Genomic DNA, 5,000 nt, shown 5'->3' with positions numbered 1-5,000 from the left:
TTACGTGGCTAAGAACCAGTTGGTTACTTAGCAACGGGACTTTACAGCTTATTGTGAATCTGAACTAATTTTATAGCGAGAAATTTATTTTCTATCACCAGAAATAAATTCCTCTAATTCTCTTCATTAGCCGGCCGGGGGACTTGAACTCTGGCCTAGCGAGTATAGCCCACAACTCACCGACTCGTCCAATGAGTGAACTAAATATATATATATATATATATATATATATATATATATATATATATATATATATGTATATATATATATATATATATATATATATATATCCCCATCTGGAAGTCTGAGTGGTTGCCCAGGCCCGTCGCATCTTGTTTCCGCATCGTTTTTAATGCGATCTCGCGCACTTTTCAAATGAGGCCGGAGCGACAAAAAGCGCATTACCATAATTAACCCCCGGCTTGATTACGCCCAGCTTAATTTCATTAAATGATTAGTTTAATACCAATTATGACGCATATCATTCCGGCGAGGGATTGTACATACACGTAATCTCGGGTAATAGGGGTCATTTGCATTCGCCTTTTTCCGCGTTGCTGGTCATAATTTGACCCTCTGTGGAAATTACTGTTTATTTTTCTTTTTGGGGGGGCTGGGGATGTCGAGGGGGGGGGGTGGTCGTAGCTGGCTGGTGGAATAGGTATTAAGCCAGGGGCGTGGATAAACATAGGTAACAGTAATAATAATGATGATGATAATTTATGTTGGTGGTTCATATCTCTGTGAATTTAATTGGCAATGATAGCTAAATAAGTTCCTGAAAACACTGTAGATTTAATTATGTGTGGAAAGGAAAGTTAATAATAATAATAATAATAATCATGTAATGACAACGTAATTTATCGAAATGAAGAAAACGTAATTATAATTCCGACTAGTATAATTCTCAAGGAGTTGTAGGAACTTCTAATACTTACGACCATCTTATAAATTCTTAATTGGCCCATTAGTGTAAATGGAAGCGAAAATGGAAGAATGAAGGTTACAGGCGTTTTATGACGCGATTAGTTTTATATTTTAGTCATTTTATGGGTCCTTTATCCATTTTCTTATACGTAACACACAGCCGATGATCTAACATGTAAATGTTCATGCTCGACCTGATGGGTAACTAGAAATGGCACTGAAGTTCCTTTCACTGTACCTCCTTTCATATTCTTTTTCTTCCATCTTACTTTCCACCCTCTCCTAACAATTCATAGTGCAACTGCCAGGTTTTCCTCCTGTTACAACTTTCAAACCTTTTTGTGTCAATTTTTTGAGGTGTTTGTTCTATAATTCTCGTTATACCCGCGATACCTGTGAGGCTACTTCCTTCCACAGTTACTCCTTGGGAGTCCGTAATGCTCCTAAGAATACGCGGATCACTGACGGTTTCTTCTTCCCATTATCAAGGTTTTTCACATATCTGGGTGGTTTTGGGGAAAATGTAAACATTAAAAGTCCCTATGTCATTATTGATCTTGAATTTTGGGGGATTTTGTTGGCGGTGATATTTTCTCTGCAAGTAGTGTCACGACAACATTTTATTTCTAGAGAGCCGCATCATGTGTTGAGCTGAAGTTTATCGCCCGACAAAGAGTTTGGGAAAGGATTCTGAAGGTACAAGCAAGTCGCCTTGGTGACGCCTGTAATTCAAGTGTTTGTTTTCAGCTGCACGAAACTGGCTTTGCTTCCCAAGCGAAGATATTTCCTTTAAAGTTTTGTAGCAGATGGCCTCCAATATACCAAATGCTACTTTTTTTAGCATCAGTAATGTTCTCAACATTTTTTAAATCGCTTCTTTTGGGATTGAACGTTCCCTTCCTGTATACTTTTGTTTCTCCTGAGTAATATTTAGCAACTTTTCACAAGAGGCACAAATGTACAACGCTTCCTTCGTAAGTAATTCCTTTTCATTCCCTTTCGTATATATTCCTCCTGTCTCCGGGCTATGGTTAGAAAAGGACATTAGGTTACCCGCCTCACTTTTACCCTTAGCAAAAAGGGCACTGAATTCCGTTATGAAATAACTTTACTACCTGCATAACATCACATTTTAGGTTGCGTTTACATTTGTGTGTCTGGCTACGTCCAACTCCTCGCTGGAAAAGTCTGGAAATCAGACTTTTGTCCCTGTGGTATCTGAGCCATCTGGAATATTCTAAATGCACTACGCTCAGGATATTCTGGTTGCTAGAACAGCATTTAAAGAAACGCCATATCCTCGGAAAATATAATACATTAATTTTATCTGAATTATGGTTTGACTAAATTATAGGCACTGTTTATAATATATATATATACATTTATAAATTTGTACATATATGGGTATATATTAAGATATTAAATTTTTAAATGTGCGATCTAATTTCTGAAAAATAATATATATATATATATATATATATATATATATATATATATATATACATATATCCTTATTCATATGCATATTATAATTTCAAATATAAACTATTTTAGATATGCGGTTAAATTTTAAAATAAATTATGAATGTGGAACTGCCCCGTATTTTTTTTTCATGCTTATTCCCCTGTTAGTGGAAACAGTTTGTATAATATATATATATATATATATATATATATATATATATATATATATATATATATATATATATATATATATATATACATATCTGTTGTGTGTGTATTTTATGCGATTGAGGAAATTCTAATTGATTTTTTATTTTATTCTTTACCTTAATTGTCACATTCTTAATCCTTCCTTCTCAACCAAAACTCCATTCTATTGTCATTTCATTATAGCTACACAGAAACAAGAGAATTCTCCGGGTATTCTTAGTCCCCATTACGTTCATCAGCTGGCTCTTCCATCTCCTCTTACTACCAGAACCTTTCAGACTTTCCGCGACCATTGTCTCTCTTCCACGAAGAATAATGAAACTTCTCTTTAAGAAACCAAGTATTTCCTACAATCGAGTGGGTTAGCAGTCCCTTCCACACGAGTCTAGTCTTTCTCGTTGTTTTGGGACTAGAAACCTAACAAATAACGCTATATCTTTATTTCTCTCCTCGTTTTGTATTTATACCATCCAGCACAACAGTCCTTTCTGGTTTTCTAAATCTAATTGGGAACAGATTCAGTCCCACTCTTATTCCCGACCCACATACACCCACAAGAAGTTTTTCTCCTCCCACACTCACGTTTACCTCAGAATGTATAATATTTTATGCAGACATAAAAATTAAAAATTTAAATAACGAATAAGGGCAACTGTAGAGATATAATAAAACACTTCTCTTACAGCCTGAGTCACAAGGGCCTCATTAAAACTTGGAACCTGGTAAAATAATCGTTATGAAGTCTTAATGATGCTTCAGAGGCCGCCTTATGAAAATGTTAGGGTAACGTATGAAGCAAAACAACAAATATGGTGGAGTATTTTTTTTTTATTGGCAGCAGGGAATGGAAAGTCTTTTAGGGGCGTACCTAAGACATTTAGAAAATGACGGTAATGTACAGTAAGAGAGGGTCGGGGCTCAGATCCTATGGAGTTCACACGTCTTAAACTGTAACCAAGGCATCTTCTTTTTGCAGACTTAGGTAATGTCTAGTAGTGAGCGGTGCTGGGCAACAAGTTGTTTAAACGTGGATTTTATCATCCTGAAATTTTCACTGCTACACATAAATAAATGATTTATGAAAATACATTGTGTTTTCTTGTGTGCGGAAAAATGTATATGGGGTATGAGTAATTGATGATGATTTTTTTCTCATTTTTTGCGGAAGGAAATATATATGTATGTTTTGCGTGAAGCGTGGTCAGTAAAGAACAAATTCATCATTCGTAAACATAATAGATACGTAACGCTAAAATACCAGATATAAATTAGGCCTTTGTTCTTACACTCAGGGGGGATACGCAGCAGCTAAACTCTGTTGTTTCTTTTTGAAAGATGTTTGATCAGTCAGCTCTTTACAAAAAAAAAAAAAAAAAAAAATCATCATTGTATATTGATTTTATTATTTAGTTGATTGTGTATTTTTTACCTATTGTTAAGTATTTTCCTGGTTCTCCTTCAATAGATTTTCACGTTTGTGGCTTTGGCCACACAAATGTGGTTCATTTCGGTTCTCTAATAGAGTGTGATGCTTATTTTGTTGTAAACCTTTATATTTTAATTTCTGGTATACTGGAAATAGGTTTTAGGTAACATAAGAATAAACGCCGAGTAATCATGTTAATTTATTTTTGGAAGTATTTCCAATCATCATAAATCTCAGGTCACAGAAAAAGTGCTACTCATCACAATTAATTTTTAAGATGACATGGCATTAATTTTATTCAATTAAATTTCGATTCACAGACAGACTTCTTGTCGCTTTGGAAGTAATTTCGAGGGAAATGTCTGCTTGCCTTAAATTTCGATTCACAGGCAAATTTCTAGACGCAGTGGAAATAATATGCGATTGAAACTCGCGCTCGGTCTGCAGTTTGGAGCCACAGATAGATTTCCTGCCGCCCCGTAAATAATAGTTGGGTGCCATTGGGACACTTACCAATTTGCATTTAATATTAAACCATGGAATATTAATGTGAAGCCTCCTTCCCCCAGTCTGCATGTTCCGTAAGTTCGTTCAAGCAATAGTAATATTAATATTCAAGGAATCTCGGGAGATTACGTTAAAGGCGCAGTGTGCTTCTGCCTGCCATGGGAGATATTTCGGGCTTTATGCCACCCCTCCTTTCGATCTCGTGGTGGGGTCTGCTGCGTTTTGTACGAGAGAACTTATCTTATCTATTTGTAGGGAATGACATTACTAATAACAATGTAAAATTAAATTTTTTTAAATAATATTTTGAAGGCAAGATCGTAAGGGTTTACTGTGCTAGTCGATGGGAACGTAAATTTAATTCAAGTAACAGCAGTACTTTAGAATCAACTTTTTCCCTTAAATTCTTTATTAAAATATAATTTTTTTAGCGTGTCTTCAGTTCTTCAGCAATGCAGACTTATCT

Source organism: Macrobrachium rosenbergii, chromosome 3 (genome assembly GCF_040412425.1).
Source record: "Macrobrachium rosenbergii isolate ZJJX-2024 chromosome 3, ASM4041242v1, whole genome shotgun sequence".
NCBI classification, from domain to species: domain Eukaryota; kingdom Metazoa; phylum Arthropoda; class Malacostraca; order Decapoda; family Palaemonidae; genus Macrobrachium; species Macrobrachium rosenbergii.
This window is presented reverse-complemented; position numbering follows the sequence as displayed.